The sequence below is a fragment of the Egretta garzetta genome, unplaced genomic scaffold (assembly GCF_000687185.1).
Source record: "Egretta garzetta isolate BGI_Z169 unplaced genomic scaffold, ASM68718v1 scaffold74, whole genome shotgun sequence".
NCBI lineage: Eukaryota > Metazoa > Chordata > Aves > Pelecaniformes > Ardeidae > Egretta > Egretta garzetta.
In genome coordinates this window covers 1,448,909-1,469,849 of record NW_009259427.1, presented here as the reverse complement: position 1 = coordinate 1,469,849, position 20,941 = coordinate 1,448,909, and positions in this window count along the sequence as shown.

Genomic DNA, 20,941 nt, shown 5'->3' with positions numbered 1-20,941 from the left:
TATGAGCCAACAGTGTGCCCAGGTGGCCAAGAAAGCCATAGCTTGTATCAGGAATAGCGTGGCCAGGGAAGCATACTCGTCACTGTGGAGGCTGCACGTCAAATACTGTGTTCAGTTTTGGGCCTCTCACTACAAGAAAGATGTTACATTGCTGGAGCATGTCCAGATGAGAGTAACAAAGCTGGTGGGGGCTCTGGAGCAAAAGTCTTATGAGGAGATGCTGAGGGAGCTGGGGTTGTTTAACCTGGAGAAAAGGAGACTGAGGTGAGACCTTATTGCCCTCTACCACTACCTGAAAGGAGGTCGTAGTGAGGTGCGTGTTGGTCTCTTCTCCCAGGTAATGGGTGATAGGATGAGAGGAAATGGCCTCAAGTTGCACCAGGGGAGGTTTAGGTTGGACATTAGGAAAAAATTCTTCACCAAAAGGGTTGTTAAGCATTGGAACAGGCCACCCAGGGAAGTAGTCGAGTCCCCATCCCTGGAGTTTTTTAGAAGACATGCAGACGTGGTGCTTAGGGACATGGTTTAGTGGTGGATTTGGCAGTGTTACGTTAATGGTTGGACTTGATGATCTTCTGGGTCTTTTCCAACCTAAATGATTCTATTGATTTCTTTTGTTTATAAATTAAAGTCTAAAAATTCATTGGGAATGGAGCATTTTTGTAGGCATTGTAGACCTACAGTCAAAATTCTTAAAGTGCTTATCTGAATGCCCTCAAATAATCCCACTGAAGTAGGAGAGTTTGGATTTATGTGTGGCTGCTGAAGAACATAGACTGGTAGTTTACAGTTTTCAGTAATCTGGAGCCTCATATAGGTCTGACTTCCATAAGCTACCCTTGGTGATGAAAAGGTGATTTTCCTTTAAGGGTTCATATAATAAGTGTTAAGGGCACTGACAACAAGGAAATTATTATCTTCGCTTTGAGGAACTGTGGCATTTTTTGCAGCTGCAGTTGCAAGCAAGTGTTTAGTAAGTGGGAAGCACTACAGAGCAAGTCCCTTTATCCATCACATTACCCTAATAATTAAACTGTCAGCCAGGGATGTCAGGCTTTAATAGAAAAAAAAAATTTGGAATCAAACAGTGGTAAAAAAATTGTGACTATTCCTCCAGTTGAGCCTATAATTTTTTTTATCTTAATCATTATGTTTGCATAAGGCATTGCTCAGAACACACATTTTAAAGTGGGTTTTTTTAATACTTCTTATATGTTTTAAAATAACAAGAAGTTATTTAACCACTCTCCATTGTTCCTGTGACTCTGGGAAACAATTATCCTAAAAATCACTGGTAATTTTTTTACTGTGGTTTGTTTCTAAAATGAGCCTCAGGGCTGATTTCTAGAATCTCCAAGCACCTTTTCCTTGAGGATGTAAACCCACCTGATCTTCTGAACTCCCCTTTTGGGCTTATTCTCCAGGCTGTCAGGTCAGGTCTCTATTAAAAAGAGAAGTGACCCAGCAGCTCTGGCCCCTTTGCGGTGAGACATGGATGGCTGTCACCAGTACTTTTGTTCTAAACCTTGGATTTTCCAGGCTCTTTTTTCCTGCTTTCTGCTTCCCAGCTTGTAGTTCAGGTAGCAACATATTTGTCTGTAGTGAAACGAATGGCAGTGAACTGGGGCTACAGATACTGATCAGAAAACCATGAAAACATAACAGTGAAGTCAGGGCATCTCTGATCAGTAGGGCCACTGGACTGAGAGAGACAACCTGCATCATCATGTCCAGGCAAAGTCTGTTCAATCCAGAATACTCAACCATGTGTCTGATCCAGCTGATACCACTGGCCACGGAGGGCTGAATGGTATTCATGAATTCACACCTGAAGAAAAGGGCAAAAAGCCAAAATTGTCATCTGCCCTTGGAACAGTCCTGAAGAAGTTATTGACAGTGTCTGCTTCTACATTTGACCCATATTTTTCTACACTTGGAATAATGAAGGAATACAGCACACACCACACTGTGCGAATAGCTGGAAAATGCTGATTTCTTTATGCTATCACTTTCGTTTGTGGCTCCTGGCAGTATACAACACTGTGACTGTCACCACTTCTGTCCTCTTCTAACTAGGACCAGACGGAGAGAAGTGCAAGGTTTTAGTATCCCATTACCAATTTCCTGAGCAACAGAATGCCAAGTTCCAATTTGCGTTCTAATTTTAACTACAGTATAGATTTTTAAATAAGCCTCAAGCTTCCTATTAACATGATCTGTCTGCTCCTTTGGTGCTCTCTCATCCCATTCTGATCGACCCATGAATGGGCTCCTTGTATTATTCATTGTACACTAAATTAAGCTTTTAGTGTTAAAGGCTTTCAAGTGTAGCGTTCCTTCCGTAGAACTCATTACCTGTGTCAATACACAAAGCAGAAGCGCTTAATAGATTTAAAACATCTAGTATCTGCCCTTTTTTTCAGCTGTTATTAAGACTCAGGAGCATTTGTTAGTCTGGTAATATTCCTTATTGTCCTGATATTAATTTCATTAGTCATTGAGCGTGCACTATGGAGTTCCAAAGTGTCTTTGCATCATATGAACTTTAATTAGTCTTGAGGTTTTCCAAAAAGGGGTAGGTAAATGAAAATTATTATGGCTGATCGTGGCTTTGTACATCTTCAGAAACTAAGAAATCTGTTTTCATCACCTGTGGGAAAGCAGGGATGGTAGCACAGGAAAAACTCTATCTACAGCCCCCATTCATATAATAAAATAAGCAAAAAAAGAAATACAGGTTAGATGGTATATTGTTAGCTTTTGTTATGGTCCTTGGACTTAGATTTTGTGTGGAAACATTTGAATAAGTGTATTCCCTCTTAACTGCATTTCCCTGCACTGCTCACAGAAGATGTCACCTGCAGGTAGGTGATCCCTGCCTCACTGTCAGGAGGAATCAAAGAGTTGACTTGAGCGTATGTTCACTAACCACTCAGGTAACGCTTCATGAAGACGACTGGACAGGTTACTTCTCTCAGAGCCACTGTTCCAAGGGTGTCCAGGGCTGTGCCTGTAGTAATACCTGACATGTTCTTTCCAACCCCTTCAGTGACCAAAATACTCCTCCCTCCTCCCAGGCTTCAGTGTACTGTCCCTTTGCTTTACCTATGCTACCATTCACGTGCCGTGCATTAGGCTGAATCACTGAAACAAAAACTTTTAAAACCTGGATCATTTTATAGATGTAGGTTGTAGTGATTTGGGTTCAACATACTCTACTCCTTCCCATTTTAGTAGCCCAGCAGAAGCTGTGGAGTTGAAAACTGCCCTGGGGAAGAAATGGTCAGCAGGGCTCAAAAAGGGGGCTGAAAAAATGTGAACTTACGTGCTGTGAGAAAGAAACATTAATGGAACAACACCCTCAGACACAGCTCTGTGGGTAAGATTTTCTTCACAGACAACAACACGCATGAATTATGGGCATTTGGGGGTTTGCTTCATTTTCAGAGAAAGCTGGGATACAAAAGAGCAGCTTGCAGAGCAAATGAACATCTCCAGCTATCTCAGAACTTCAGTCTGCTATTTAATCCAAAACTAAACCCTCCTGGGTTTTCTGCCAAGCCGTTTCACTTCTGTTGGTAGAGGAATAAACTCCTACTGTACAAATAATGGCCAGCCAATGTCTTGTTTAATTGACCTTGATGTAAATGCCAAGGAACCAGGCAGAAACATAGCTGCTGCACATCACAGGGGACCAGTGCATGGGAAGAGCAGAGCTGGCATTTACATTCGAAGTATGAATGAGGAGGAAAACTTAACCATTTTGCTCATCTCAGCTCCTACTGTGAGTTTCTTTTTTGTTAAAGGATGACAGGACCATTGAGAAAAAGGTGCACCAGGGTTGTCTCTGTCTTGCAGCTAAGGGACCCAAATCTTCAGGTTTATGCCTCAGGGTCACAGCTTGTGTGTCTCATCAGTGGCTGCGATCAGACACCTTTGGTATGGAGTTGGTTTTTTTTTCAGAAAGGCATGTACAAACTATTCTTTGCAGAGATGGAGTTTGTAAAGGAGACTGACATGCCAGGGTTTGCCTCCTCCCAGAAGATTCGAGTCCCTTCCATTTTTTCCACTCGATAGCTCCCATAAGACATTTAAATGGTTAAGGCAAAGATCAACTTCCTTTTTTTTTTTTATTTGTTTTGTTTTGATAACAGAAATAAAACAGGAGAGAGAAAACATTCGCGGTGTAATGACTGCATTGTTTGGGAGTTGGTAGTCAGACTCCAGGAGCTTAAACAGATGACCTATCAGAGGAGGTGGGTGTAATGCATTCTGTTGTGCTGGGTAATGTATTCTGAGCCTCTTGGTTCCAGGGGAGAGAATGTAAAAAAAAAGAAAAAAAAAAAAAAACAACCAAAACCCAAAACAAAACCCAGAAATAATCTTGGTTAGGGGAAGAAATTATTTCAGCTCTGTTGCTGTTGAGGAGCCCCTCCCTGCTTGTCCCCATCTTCACTTCTATATCAAGGTGAAAACAAGAAATCAGTAAGCCAGGAGTAATGTCAGCGTGGAACATCTTCCAGGCTGCCTTTGTCTGCTTGCTAATAATGAAAGTCTATTTATAGCTCAGCGCAGAGCAGGGAGAGTGTGCTGTGGGTGACAACGTGATATGGATTTCACAGTCCATCAGTTTGGATTTCAAGTTTACAGTCCTCTCTCGGACTAATTGAGAAGTCAGACACTGTTTTGGGATGTTACAGGCAATGCAAAATAGGGCACTTGGTGCTTGTTTAGCGAGCATTTGGGGTCAGGTTGGCTGGGGCAACGTCAGAGCACTCTGAGATCAGTCAGGCTTTCAACGGTGGCCTGAGAAAACCCAGCTCATGGAGACAGGTTTTGCATGCTGAGCATCAAGGTGCTTGTGGGCTTGATATCTGTCATAGCCCATCACTTTATGGTAAAAATTAGCAGAAGTCCCAGATCAGACTGCAGCCTGGTGCTGGGACCAGGCACTGCAGACATGATGAGGCATGGTTGCACCCATGCAGCAGAGCCTCCCAACTATCTCTTCCTCCTGCCCCTCTCTTTCTCCCTCCCTCCCTACAGCCGTTTCTGGGGTTTCATAGTGAAAGAGTGCCAAAACCCATAAAGGGAAAGGGGAAGAGATGTTTTATCACAGCCTAGCTACATCATTCCCCCTTTGCTGTACTGACACAGTTGAAGGGAAGCATCAGGGATGTATGGGGAGAGATGAGGTTCCCTGCAGGAAGGTAGAGGGGACATACTGGGAGCTGGTGAGCAGCAGATTGCACCAGTGGCAGTGTCCTGAAAAACAGCTTCCTCTCCAGAAGATTAAAATTTTAAGTTGACAAAAATTGGAAAGAGAAATAAAGGCACAGAGGTTGAGTCAATTTCCTGGCAGAGTGAGAAACAGAAGTTGAGTCTTCTCCATCGTAGTCCAGTCTATCACATTGATCCACTCATGAGTGGATCCTGCCACCACCGTATAGGACCAGAAATACACTTATCCTTTCTGTGGAGGGATAGAAGAAATGATCCCAGACTGATTCACGGAACCTGTGCCCTTCCCATATAGGGACCAGAATCATGCCCCAGAAGTGGGCCTGACTTGCTGTGGTCATTGGTGTTGTCATGTGGATGGGCCTTATGCAGCTTCGTTGTTGTGCTGGTGCCAGAAAGCTGATTGGGTGTACTCAGATTAGTGTAAAATGGGGCCAAACTAACAGGGAAAGGAGATACGCTGGATACTCAGTGGTCCTGAATAGCTCCCAAACTGCTGGGAGCAAGCTGCTCTCTGTTTGTGGTGCTGGGACTTGGGTGCTTCTGCTTCTACTTTCTCTTGCTACAAGTTCAGTTCTTTGGGCTTAACTCCATCCACCTGCCTCTTTCTGGACACATTTTCAGTGCAGTGCTGTCTGACAAGTGTCTTGATGAAGCACTCCTGCCTGGTGCCTAACCTTTTCCCATTGCCGTTTCAGCTGGTAACCCCTACCCTTGAGGGTGAAAAATCCTTGCTTAGAGCTCCAGTTCCTCACCGTGAGGAATCAAGGGTGGAGTCCATGACAGGGGCTTTTTTGTCCAAACACTTCATTTCCATATAGGTGGTGCTAAAAGTCGTAAGTTTAAGTACAGTTCCTTATAGCTAGGCATGGCATACCACTGAACTCTAGCAGCTCTAGGATATGGGGGCTATGCATTGCATGCAGTGCCTAATTTTAAGCTCCCAGGTTTCAGAGTTTTGGTCTTTTTGGTTTGTTTTTTTTTTCCATCTTGGAAGTGAGCCTGGTGTTATTTCAGGCATAGTTTATTTGGTCTTGGGGCAAGGAGATAGACTACATGACCTTCTGCATTTTGACCCTATTTTCTAACTAGAAAGACCATGGTAAGGCTCAGTAGTTTCATATGAGAGGAATCTGTCTAAAGCTCTGCAAGTATTAGATTTTTCTTTAATAGTCCGTTCCAAAATGTTTTAGTTTTCCCTAATTCTTTAATTGCAAGGTAACACTAGTTCAGTTAATTATTTATGACTGCAGCAACCGCTGCTCTCATCTTCATGGTCAGCTCTTGAGGGATTTCAAGGTCCTGGGGGGATCCTGAATGCACTCAACACTTAGAGTTATCAGTAGGCACCTGGGCCAGCATTCACAAGCATGTTTAGATACTATATTTCACTACCTTGTGGAAATTCAGGTGCCTACATCTCTTTGTGGGTCTGGCCACTAATGATTTAGCAGTTTGGAACCTGCTTATTGATCAAGGGCTGAGACTTGTCTTGAGATAAGGACTCACCCCACTTTCCACTACCATGTTCAGTTTTAACTTGAATCCAGTATTTTCTGCAAATTAATTTAGGGTTGGATTGAAAAGGCCATGTTTTTGCTTGTTTTTACTTGTAATGTGGTGGGGGCTGCCATCCCAAACTCATACTCTGGAATGGTGGTGGATTAGAACCCGTTACCCTTCTTTCAGGCCCATGATGTCATTTCTTTGCTACATCTTGTCATGCTGATGTTGTGTTGGAGCAAAGTCAGGCAGTTTGAGGCACTCTGCACTAAGCAAGTTGACTTTGCAAGGCAAGGCAACAATGAATTAGGTCTGATCAGATTTATTTTAAAACTATAGGGAGAGTTTGAACATAGCATTCAGATAATACAAACTCTAGCATCCACTGAGTTTGAATGAAACTGGATTTAGAGTCTCTATTGCCATTTTCAACTTTCTTCTCATTGTCTCCTCTGTTTTCAGTTAAATTTGCACCCTTTCCATTGATATGTCTGTAATCCAGTTTACTTGTCATAGTCCCAATATCTGATAATAAAACACCTTGGCCCTGAGAAAAGCAAATGAATTGTGGCTTAGCCTCTCGACATCCCCAACTCTCTCCTGCTCAAACACACTCAGAGTATTTTTTCAGCCTTAGGAACAGCACTACAGACACAAGTTACTATTTTCATGAGTTTGTAAGGTCAGTTATCTGATAAAACCTCCATACTTCAGGTCATGTTTGATGGCAAAGACCCTGAGTTGAATAAGGGAAAAGTGCTGGATTATTCTGCATCCATGCTCTAAGTGGCTTGCAATAAAAACATTAAGAAAGAAGAAAATGTAGCTAATTTAGTCAGTGAGTCTAAAATATACACTCTTAGAAAATATAAGAAGCACATTCCTAAGTTGTTATGTGTTCTGATATGAAGCAGTCTGAATACAACATGTTGTCTCTTGTCAAAAGCAGTTTGCTTCTTCCCTTTGCTGAGTAGCCTTTGAGTTCTGCTTTTGCACTGGGTAAAATGCTACCTAGATCATCTGGTGATGACTGTGCTGTTTCCTTTCTACTGAAGAATAAACCAGCTCCCTGCTAAGAGGAAAGTACGGCAGCTTCAGGTTTATCAGTTTTACCAGTTATGTTCCAGGCTTGTAAAATCTCCAGCTACCAAGAACAAGGTGAGTATCTGTACGGCTCCACTCTGTACTTTGCTCTTAATCAATGGGATTTTTTTTTTTTTCCTTCCAAGGGTCCTAATCTTTTTTGTTAAAAGGCTTGTCTTCCAAAAGCAGCAGACATCGTACCAGGTCGGCTCACTAAACCTGTGCAAGGGGTGGATGAGTTTGAACTCTTTGCCTTGCATAAGACTCAGTGCTTTAGCATTACTTGAATGTGTCCATCCTCAGGTAGAGCTCTTGGCAGAAGAGACTTATTTAAGAATTGGAAGCGTGTTGTGATCATCCTCAAGCCCTGGACACTAAAAGTCAAATTTTGCCTATGCCAGGTACAAGATTCGTTATTTGCGTTGACTCCACTCTTCTCTGTAGTAACAACTGTTACTTGCTCAAAGTAACTTGGTCTTGTTCTAAGACTGATGTGATCTTCATAAGCCTCTGCAGCTGATGTCCCAGAAAAACAACTGTTTGAGTGCAGACCCTGGTGAAAACCAGTCCGGACTTTTTTGTCCAAGACTTGAACCTCCAACCCGTCACATTTTCTGACATAGCAACAAGTGCATCAGAGCACTTTGAGTCCCGCCTTTTGAGGGATGCATCCAGAGAGTCTTCAGAGACCTCTAGTACCATATGCATGTTTTACATATAGATACCCATTCATAAAGATCATTCTATTTCACACACTAATTTTAATTAACAGGCTGCCACTGGGAGAATTGGTAAGATAAAATGGTTTATAGCATCAGCAATAAGCAGGCTAGGGCCATAAAACTGGTACAGGGCTGGGCAGTGTGATGTACAGAAATCAAGTGTAGAGCCAGGCTGGTGCAGCCACACAGTACAGTGTTGAACACATGTATGATAAAGGTCTTGGGAACCATATTAGTGGGGCACTATGCCAACATGCTCTGCTCGTTAGGTGCAGAAACTGCCAACAGGGGTCCATTGCTTCCATTTTTGGAGTTATTGTGGGCTCTGATAGCTCAGACACTATGAGACACTCCAGAGCTCAAGCAAGAAATGATGGCAATGGGCACCATGGGAGGTTGCTTTCCAGCAGAAACCATTGGTGTTGGCACATGAGTTGGGGCAAACAGAGGTGGGGGCAGTCAGTTTTTTAGTTTTGCCAATTTGCTTCTTTCTCTGGGTGTCTTGGAGGACACAAAATGCCTTTCTCTACAAGGCACAGAGGGCTTGGCTGCTCCATATTGAGGGTTTCTCTTCTTATAGGTAAACTCTTGCTCCTAGGAGGTGTGTTATAGGGAAGGCAGAAGCATACTTGTAGGGACAAAAAGAAAGTAATGGCTTCTGATGATGCTTTTGCTATCTGTAAGATGTGGGTGCCACAGTTTTGTGGAAATAGTGATTTGATGTACTTGGCGCAGGGAAGCTCTGTTGGCTGAACCTCATCAAGGATAAAACAACTTATTTGATCCACTCAGGGTCTTGTTTTTTTACTGTATTTTCCAAAACTGCCAGTGGTGAGGGGTGAAGGGGAAGGAGGTGAGGGGGAGCCTAAGAGAGCTGGCAGTGAGTAACAACATATCCAAGCTTTGACAGACTCTGGTGGCATAACTTAATTAACTAATGGCCTGTATGGAGCTGTAATGGGATCCGAAAACAGAAAGCTTTTAAGCAAAACTTAAAGCCAACAGCATCAATAACAGTGAGCTGAGGGCACTCCCTCCCTCTGTTTTTTCCTGTAAGACTGGTGACACAGCCCCTCACCTACTCTCTATCCCTAAAGGTGTTTCTCCATCTAGTGTCCCTGGGTGACAATTACAGCCAGGCTGGTCCCAATATCCTACTTTTGCTCCCATATAGGTCAGAGGCTTCCTCATAAACCTGTAGAAGCTTTAACCAGAGAGAAAGAAGATGGATTCTGGAAGGATGCTCCATGGAGCTGGCCTGGTCTGCAGCCACCTCTGTAAGTGTGTCCAGACACTGGCTGCTTCTCTCACATTTGGGGGTGATTTGGTTTATCCCACCATCATGGAGCAGACGTAAATTTTGCTCTTCCACTTCTCCTTCAGTCATGTGCACCCCTTTGAAACTTTTGCTCTCTCAAATCTGATTATTTGCAGTTGCTTCATCAAGCTGATATTGAAGGCAGGGCTTCAGGCTGCTGGGGCACCTCCTTGTCTGTAGGCATCTATCTTCGAGAGGGATTTAATGTACGGGAACTGCCTGCTGCTCCCCAGCATAACCTGCAAACTTCCCACAGCATTATCCCAGCCTGCGGCATACACATGGATGCATATTCACATAGCTTTGAAATCTAATGATGAGTCTTTTAGATGATATTGTGTCTAAACTAGGTAGGCTAGAGCAGAATCTGTCACGTCACCTTCACTACTTGCCTTCTCTGTTGAGCTTTTAATGTCAGTAATTAAACCACAGTCTTTATTTGCACTGCTATTATTAATTTTTTGCATGAAGATGTCACCTCTCTTCCAACCACAGTATCCCTGAGGCCCTGAAACATGCACATATGGTGACACACTGCTTTGTTCCAGCAAGGTAGGTGGTTGTGCTCTTCTTCCTCTTCTCCCTAATTTCCTCTTGCATGCATATCTCTTTTTTAAAGGTGAAAGTTACAGGCTTCCTGTCACGTTTCCCTCTCAGCACCGATTTTCTACGTGAGGCCAAATGCAGTTCATTCTGCAGGCTTGCAGGAACTTGCTGGGCATCACCAACAGCAGTGGCAGAAAGTAAGCGTGGACAGATGGCTCTCGGCCGAACCTCCTGCCTGTCAACGGCTGGCAACTCCTCTGGTATCTGTGGTGTTTCAGGGAGAACGGGTGGAGCACTGCCAGCTCCTGTGTTTAGTGTTGCTGGTTGCAACCTGCCAGGGACAACATATGGTCCACAGTACCTACAGAGAGAGTTGGACAGGAGGCGGCTGCAGGTCCCCCACTGCAATTCAGGGCATGCCTTATTCTTCCGGCTGGCAGCAGTTGAAATGCCACACAGCAAAGTGTCTTGGAATGCTCCTAAGAGGGCATCCCATAGTCAGCCAGAAAAACAGTGAAGACATCAGTGAATCGAAAATACTGAGGCTGTTCTCTGTCCTACTTAACACTATTCCATCAAAGGCTTGTGGGAACCAGGTTGCACATGTTTCTAATGAAACCAGGACATTTGAGGATTATGTACTTGCTCTACCTATAGCGGAGAAGAGGAAAGCCATGATACAGCATGGACAGGGCAGTGTCCCCCACAGTTCATATCCGACTTTGGGATAAGGATACCTCCTGGGGGGTCTGTCAGCTTTACACATAAAATCAGAAGACGAAAGTCTCTGTCCCCTTAGGATGTAGGGGGACTACTGTATGGGTCCACAATGCATGCATCCCAGAAACACGGCAACCCTTTGATGCTCCAGGAGGTCATCCTTATCCTGGGATGTGTTAGGATACACTCAACTATGTTAGAGGAATCCCATTTAAGATGTGGAGAGATTTGTTCTTGTGGCTCTAATAGAATTGATATTCTAGGGTCTGTCAGTTAGAACAGAGAATCCTGGTCCCTTGTCTGGATCTTGGATGGACCCCCTTGCGCGGCTTGACAGGTGTTCTTGGAGGTAAAACTTCTGTCCATTTGGGCAGAGGGCAGAAAAGGAAGACTTTGCTCCTCTGTGAAAATGATCTGACCCTGCGCTCTTCCCACAGAAAGAGGAAACCTGCCAAAATTAAGGAAATTTGATTCCAGACATGAATTCCACAGTTGATCACATGACAGCAATGGCCATAACACAAGCACCTCCACTGAGATTGACTCATATTGCATATAACTGATCAATAGCAAGAGCATAAATGCTTCATATCATGGGTAAGACTTCATGTCAATCAGAAGTGTGATTGCAGCTCTTGGGCACACAACTGAAACAGCTTTTAATTAAGTAACATCGAGGAGCTTAGCACAAGAGGTCTTCAGATTGTGTTATGACTACGCTGTAATTAGTATTTAAGATACCTGGCTTAGAGTTTACTCACATACCTGTCTCCTGCTCCACTCACCATCTCTGTGTGGACTGGGTATCTCCATCAGAAAGAAGTGGTGTGACATCCTGATATTCATCTCTCTAATGCCCATGGGGAAGAGAGTAAGATACTCTTGACACTTTTGGACAGGAGAAGCAGTCGTGTCAGTCTGACAGCTTCAGTCCTGTAGTCCTGAGTCTGCTTTATTATGTGAAGTGACTCTTTACAAAATAGTTAACACTTCTGATTTCCTTCCCAGCTTTTGTTTAGGTTGGACAGGGCACGGTGTCTTTCTCTGTTGAGATGCAGAACTTAGCACAATATGGTCCAGATCTCAGGTGGGTAAAGACAGTGTTTCAGCATAAAGAGGTGATGACAGTAATTGTCTGGATCAGAGAGATGGAGACCCTTTGTGATAGTCAATAAGACTTCCACATGCCCTCTGGTTGTCATTAAGCACACAGCTTTGAAAGCAGCAAGGAACTTAGCAATTCTAGAAAACCTGAAAATCGTTAAAAAGGGTTAGTTCACAGTTAATCGCAATTTACCCATGAAAGGTGAAATGCTAATTATTTCTCCCTAATTACACCAAAATCTTCAGAGGATTCAAATATTGGCATGACCTATAGTTTACAGAGACCCAGATGACACCCACATACCACCTAATTAGCAATGACTTTCCACAGAAGGCACCTCTTTGAAGTATTACATTTTCCGCATGTTTTTTCATATTAACACTGCGAAAATAATCCTCCCTACTTGCTACAATAGGGGATGAGTCAGACACATCATCATAGAGCACCCAAAACCTTCCCCGACCAGAATAATCCTTGTAACACTTGCTAATAAGTGAAAGCTGAGGGGGTCTGTTCTGATCTCCCTGTCAATGGGAGTTAAGTGTGCGTAGGGAGGAGAGAACGCAATTAAAATGAATAATTTGCATTAGATACACATTATAATGAATACACATTAACCATCAGGGAATAATTATCCGGTTGTATTAGTAACCAGGTCATGCTTTGGTCCATGGCCCTGCAGCCACAAGATATGACTTGCCTTGGTTTCCAAAGAGCAGAAATGCTTCAGAGAGACCCAAATCAAGCACACAGCTGCTGGGTGGAACAGGGCTGGCAATTAACCATTACTGCCAGACCTATGTATGTCCCTCAGCTCAACTATTATTTTTTCTGCCCTAGTAGGAGGCAAGAAAGGTGGAACTTCATGGACCCCGGGGTCATGCTTTAGTCTGGTTACCTTATGAAGTAGCATCTTCTTTTCCCATCTGAAGCTTACAGAACAGAAGCGGGATTTTTACTTTGCGTCCTTGCTGGATTTATCAGCTCTACAAGTTGTTCTGTTTCACCTGGGATTTAGTCAGCACAGCAATGTGAATAAATCATTCTCGTGACAGCCCAGAAATACAGATACTCTTATGCATGCTTAGGAAGCGGGGGTAAATAACAGGCAAAACTGGAAGCCAGGCTGTATGGAAACATGTGTGTCTCTGCTGAAAGCATTTTCTAATGTAAAGAAGATTGACATTTCCCGCAGGCTGATGCTCCTAGTTGCTGTTACCGGTAAAGAAAAATTTCCAGGTGTATCAGACAGTGCCTAGGGAAGCTAGCAGGAGAGAGGAAAACTGTGAGTGAAATAAGGCCAATGTGAAAAAAGCTCATCCTTCCCTCCCTTATCTGTCTCCCCAAATCTAGTTAACACAGATAACAAACAAAGCCATAAGGAGAAGGCCGTTTACGTACAGAGCTTTTGGCTTTTTAAAGCCGCAGTCCATATTTTGGCAGAGAGACTGTTTCATGTTTTCCTCCACCTGCCTAATCCTAGGGGCAGTCTGGGACATGGCGCAGCAGTCAGTACAAGTAGGATCCTCTGTGCAAACATTTCCCTTCTGCAGAGGATCTGAGTGGGGAGAGGTAAAGCACTAGCAGGAACGTGTACTCGCACTTGTTTCTGAAAGTTTTTTGTCCTTTATCCTGGTATAGAGTAGATTCACTTGCCTTAAAAAAGATTGTTGCGGGGAAAACCCCACTGTAGGGGACTGGGAACATGAAGGAAGCTGATGATTCAGTGTGGGAGCCATGCTTACTTTCTCCTGTAGAGAAACAATATATGTAGGACTGATTCCAGGATGAAAAGGAGGAAAAAATAAGTTGTTTTTAAAATGAAGTGCCAGACATTGGAATCCTAAATCCACATTATCTAAATGTTCATGGAAATCTGCATTATTGTACTGGTTTTGGCTGGGATAGAGTTAAATATCTTCACAGTAGCTTGTATGTGGCTATGTATTTGTGATAAAAATATTGCTGATAACACAGTTATATTTCAGTTATTGCTGAGCAGTGCTTACACACCGTCAAGACCTTTTTTGCTCCTCACATTGCCCCATGAGTGAGTAGCCTGGGGGTGCACAAGAAGTTGGGAGGGGATGCAGCCAACCCCAACTGACCAAAGGGATATTCCATACCATATGACATCATTTTCAGCAATAAAACTGAGTGGGTGAAGGTTAGCCAGGGCTGCCTTTGCTCGGTGACCGGCTGGGCTTCAGTTGATTGGTGGCAAGGAACTGGGTTTTTCTGTATCACTTCCTTTTCTTGTTTTGTTTTTATATTTTGTTTACCTTGTTGTTGTTGGTTTTTCTCCTTGTTTTTAAACTATGTCCTTATATTTAACTGTCTTTATCTAAACCCATGAGTTTTCACACTTTTACCCTTCCAGCTCTCTCCCCCATCCCACTGGGCAAGGGGGTGAGTGAATGTCTGTGCGGTGCTTAGCTGCCTACTGGGGTTAAACCACAACATTAGATAATATAAATGTTTGACCTGTGAGAATCCTGGGCACCCCACAGCCCATCATTGATATCAGGTTACTGAAGACTATGATCCTTCAAGTGGTATTTCACAGAATCACAGAATAGCTGAGGTTGGAAGAGGCCTCTTGAGATCTTCTAGGCCAACTCCCATGCTGAAGCAGGGTCAGGTACAGCAGGTTGCCCAGGACTCTGGCCAGGTTTTGAATATCTGCAGGGATGAAGACTCCACAACCTCTCTAGGCAACTTATTGCAGTGTCTGCCTACCCTTACAATGAAAAAGTTTTCTCCTATGTGCTTTCTTTCTGTGCTGAAAAGTGCATGAGCTCCTCCACCACGAGGTTGGTGAGTACCTAGATTCTTAATGGAAATCATAGGGCAAAAAGCATGTAGATCAGTAAAAAGATATGCCAGTGATGCTGGAGGGCTGCTTAGTCTACTCCGAATTTTGTAGATTGTTTCTTATGTGGTAAGTGGAAGTCATTTGCTCTGTCAGATGCATGTGGCTAGATGGGCCATGTGTGAAACGAGAGGATCTGCACTTAACACAGAGCAAGCCAATGAAATAAATTAATACGTCCGTTATTAATAAACATTAAAAAATCATATTCTCTAGGAAGAGATGATCTGTTTGCCATTGGATTTTCTACCATCAAGGATGAAAACCAGCACATTGGGGTTGGAGCATCTTTTACCCCAAAACAAAGCAGAAGTAAACCAACCATATTTCACTTTATACTTGAGTAGCACTTGATACTTACAGTTATTGTATATGTTACTTAACATGGAGGTACTGTGCTGGTTTTAGGTGATCGCTTGCTCAGGATTGGCACAAAGTGCCAGAAAGAGGCCTAAAATCTTGACTAACTGGCAAATGTTGAAGAAACCAAGACAAGATGATCAAGCTTGTGTAGCAGGAAACACGAGGGTGGTCTAGCATTATGAATCAAAACATCCTATCATTCCTGGAGAGACCATCCCTGTCTTGGAGACAGGAAGCCTCTTGAACATTTTTACCCCCATAGCTATGTTTTATTCACTGGGGGAACACTTCTTCCAGCAGGTTGCTCTGAACAGAGCTGGGTTTACTAGACCTGTGCTTCCTACTGAAAATTTTAGAGTCGTACAGACCACTTCAGCAAATCTGCTGTAGGTTGGAGTTGGTGGTGAAGATGATAAAGGGTGCATTTTTTACCTTTTTTCCATATTTGGCAAATGGATTATTTGATGTGTTATTAGTTTTGCTCTGTAGCTTGTACAGTCCTATTTTATAGAGTAATTTACATGACATATAGTAGCCACATTCAAATAGATAATATTTGGAGTTATTTTTCATGTTCTTCGATCTCCTCTTGTATCTTCCATCAACACAAATGCTTACACGTACTACATACAACATCCACTCACTCATTGTAACTCACCCCTCCCTCTAAACAAAGGACTTAAAGAAAGGAACAATTGTATTGAATAATTAGCACCATTAATCCTTGTCTGTTGATACCTGAATTGTCATTCTGGCCCATAAAATTGCTTATATAGCAGCTTCCATGCAATACATCAGAAAACACTTTACAAATAATAGCTTAATGAAACACAATAGAACAACAAATCATTACCAGAGCAAAGGGACATGTCATAAAATCTTTTTGAACAATGCAAGCGATATCAAATGATTTAAAAACAGATACAGTCTGTGCTCTTTGTACTTTTCAGCAGAAGGCAATTCTGTGCATGAGGTGCATAGCAAGTAAGAGCTTTTGAGCCATGCAGGTTTCAGGCAAACTTTTCTGCAGGCAGATTTTCCTCTGATCCAAAAGGATGCCCATAGATTTAAAAAGGTAGACTGTGCTTCCATTTAGGATTTATTTTGCTAAGAAATTTATGATTTATTCATATCTGAATATAAACAGGACAGGAATTCAAATTGTATGAGCATTCCTAGCTAAATTCATTATATCTGGCCGTTAGCTAATTCCAAGCACTCCATTTCCAAAGCTGAGGAGGCAATTTTGCACTTATGCATATCCTGGTAGGGACAGGCTGTGAACTGTACGCTCAAGGACATCCCAACTGAATGTGTAGTGACTTTAACCTTCAAATATATCTCTGATCTGCTAAATTTCAGGGAGTTATTCCTAAGCAATACCAGTGGAAGAAAACATAAACCCTGTGTTCTTCCAGACTGTAAGAGGCAAGAGATAATGCTGAATGTGATATAAACCTACTCTTTCTGCGTGTTACTTCTTTGTGTAAAGGCAGATCTGAACCACAATCAATCGTGGATGAGCTGTTTCTTTTGTTTGTGTTGTCTCTTCAAAGGGGTGGAAATGACGAAGGCTCGGTGACAATTACACCCTGGCAAAACCAAAACTGCACCAGGATCCCTGATCCATCCTGATCCATCCTGGTGCATTAAACAACGATCCTCTTACAGGAAGAAACATATGAAAGTTTTTCAAATCTGAAAGCTTTCTTTCCAGGAATAACTGGGAAATGCTTGTGATTTACAAGGTGTGCTGAAAATGTTTCCCAGAGGCTGTAAACTGGTACAACTGTGGAAAACATCAACAAATAGTCCCATGAAGAATTACAGTAATATCCATGTGAAATACATGGATAATGTTTTCAAGTCCCAGGTCAGACATCAGTTGCCACGGCCCAGCAACATGCCTTCAATACCATAAAGGTAATGTATATAGCAGTACTCATTGCACAGTCAGTAATGCCGAGGCAGCCCCATTGGGGTGAATGGATGAACGCCCTCTGACAGACACTGATTCAACTCTTTCCTATACTGCATAAGGGCAAGGGAGGAGTGGCACAAACCGGGGAAGGATTCAGAGTTGTTCAGAGTATAAGAAAGGTGTTCAAGTGATACTACGATACAAAAGATTGCATTAAAAAAGCGTCTAGAAAACCTAGCAGAGGGTAGAACTGGATGCTACAGCAATGTAGAGCACCAGGCAAGCTTGCTAGGTTTAGTGGAGAAATAGGGGAGAAGTGATTTTCTTAAATTTCCACAAAAGCTTTGTTTTTATTTTGATTCCAGTGCCAACAGCCTGATTTCTCAGCAATGATATACCTATATGCATTATATGTAACTGGCTCCTAGTCAAAATGATGTAACTTCAATGGGAAAAGTGGCAAGAAAGGGCATGGGTTCTAAGTCAAGAACTTATGGGAGTTCTGCTGCAAACAAGGATTGTTTGGTATTCTGAAGCAGTTTATAACAGCACTAATGACCTGGAGATGAAAACCACTGTATGCTTGAAGTTGATTATGAAACTATTGAGTTGAAGCTGATTATGAAACTTGGTGCAGCAGATGTTAATTTAGTTGAATTTTCTGTGAAACTGATGAATGTTGTTATTAACGTGCTAGACTCTGTCCGCCTGTTAAATTTCAAAGAATCACAGAACACAGAACCATAGAATAGCCCAGGTTGGAAGGAACCTGAAAGCATCATTCGGTCCAACGTGTCATGGGAAAGGGGGCCAACATGAGATTATCTATCACCCTGTCCAGTCACTTTATTTCTTATACAGACATGAAACCTCTCCTTATGCAACTTGAACCTGTTGCCCCTTGTCTTCTCCATGTGGCTTCTTGTGAAAAGAGAGCCTCCGTCCTCTTTGTAGCCACCCTTCAAGTACTGGAATACTGTGATGAAGTCCCCCCTGAGCCTTCTCTTTTCCAGGGAGAAAAGACATAATTCCTTCAGTCTTTCCTCATAAGGCAGGTCCTCCAGCCCTTTGATCTTTTCTGTGGCCCTCCTTTGGACCCTCTGCAGTCTGCCTGTGTCTTTTTTGAGTTGTGGTGACCAGAACTGGACACAGAATTCCAGGTGTGGCCTGACAAGTGCTGTGTAGCGTGGGATGATCACATCTCTGTCTCTGCTAGTAATGTCCCTGTGGATGCATCCCAGGATCCCATTTGCCTTTGTCACTGCAGCACCACACTGCTGAATCACGTTCAGCTCATTGTCCACCAGGACCCCCAGGTCCCTTTCAGCAAGGCTGTTCCTCAGTCACACAGGTCCCAGCCTGTACTGGGCTCCTTGATGATGTCATCCCAGGTGCAGCACCTGGCACTTGTCTTTGTTAAACTTCATAGAGTTGTTGCTTGCCCACTCTTCCAGCCTGTCCAGGTCTCTCTGTAAGATGGTTTCCCTTCTGACATCTCTTCCTCACCACCTGGTTTGGTGTCATCAGCAAACTTGTGGAGGGTGCTTTCAATCCCATCATCCAGGCAATTTTTGAAGATGTTGAACAGCATGGGGACCCGTATCAATCCATGGCAGACCCCGCTTGTGACAGGCTGCCAGCCTGAGTAAAAACCATGGATCACCGCCCTCTGAGTGCAGCCTGGTGGCCAATTTCCTACCCATCTCGCAGATCGCCCATCCAGTCTGTATCCTACCAGTTTGTCTAGGTGGAGACTGTGGGAAACAGTGTTGACCATTTTGCTGAAGTCTAGGTCAACAATATCCACTGCTTTTCCCATGCTGACATAAAAATTTATTTTGTTGTAGCAGGTGATCGGGTTAGTCTGGCATGATTTGCCCTTGGTAAATGCATTGGATTTTCCCAATCACCTGCTTCATTTGGCTTGTAAGCCAAATGAATTTGTACTCAACTTTATGTATGTTTAAAATGTTGGTGTGCTGGCATATTTCTGCATTAAACCCTGTTCTCTGAAAAGCTGTGTTCCCTTTCTCTCAGAGTAGAACAGCCACTGCCCAGCTCAACAAAGCAGTAACACAAGACAGAGAAGCAGCGGTCTATAACCTTGAGTGGGCCCAAGTATATTCAGCAGTGTAATATACTCTAGAGCTGGGAGTATGCTCCAGAATGAGTACAGTGACATAACTCATATAAACAGACCTTCTACTTTTATAGTTTGCTATTATGCTCTCCACTCACATTGAGTATACTCAATAACTTTATCTACATGGATTTCAGAAATATGGCCTCATTCCAAGCATAGAAGTAAGGTAATGGAAGATAAAAAGTGTTTTAAACAAGTCAAGGACAATGAACTCAAAATGTTGATGTATGATGGGGAAAAAGTTCTCCCAGTTTTTCCCTCTCTTATTATGGATTTAGACAACACTCTATATGTTTGTCTTTCTGTTTAGCACCAAATAAATTAAAATATTTTATATTCTTGTGAAATCCTTTTTTAAAATAGATGAGATTCAGCAACCAAATCAAAACAGGTCATGAGAAAAGAAAAAAATCCCTCCTTGTAATTGAAGTCCATATGGACCAATGTGAAGAGCGACACACTGGAATCACAAAGGTGTGTAGGCTCCTAAATCCTCTCCAGCACTTACTTCATCTTATCACCAGGAACTGTTGGTCTTGATCCTTATCTTTTACATGCCGTGGAAAAAGGAAGTGATATTGAATAAATAATCCCTTGTTTTCCTCTCTGGAGTGAAAAATCCCTTGAATCTTCTGGCTGACAGTCAGGAAGCAATGGTCTTTTCTTTTACTTGCAGCAACTGGATGTTGCATCGCTTCATGGGGATAGAGTCATTATGAACTGCATGCACAGAGCTGAGAAAATAACCTCATCTATCATGTAACAATCCCAATAATTATCTGTGCACCCAGAGCACTTCCCTTCCACCCACTTCTGCAGATGTTTCTGTGCTTGAAAGTACTAGCAAATTCCTATCTTTGAACAACATGACATGACAACTTAGAGCATTTGCCTATCAAGCTTAATACTCTCTCTGGTTTAGGGGTCAAGTCTAGCTTTTAAGAGGAAAGAGCCACAAATCACCCATATGACAACAGGGAAATTCCTTCCTGCCTTCTCTACCCATTGACTTACAGGACAGGAAAATGAAAAATACCTGGGTCCTAATAGGACTTCTTTAAAGCAAGTACCCTGCAACTTACTCAGCTGGCATGCCCCCAGTCTCCGTTGCCACTGGAATGATCCATCACCTCTGACAAGAAACTGGAAATGAGCTGGGATATTGGCATGACTGGGCTAGTTTGCTGGCATCTGTCCCCCCAAATATGCCATTCTCCTGCTGGGAGAAGGCTGTTCCTGGCAGCTTTATTCTCATTATTATCTCCTGACAGCCCCATGCTGCTGTCGCAGCAGTGCTGACCTCTCGACAACCATCACAGGTAAGTTCATTAACTATGGCAAAAACAAAAAAAAGAGAAAGATAATCCTGAAATCTCCTCAAAGCTCTCCCACCCAAGGAAATAC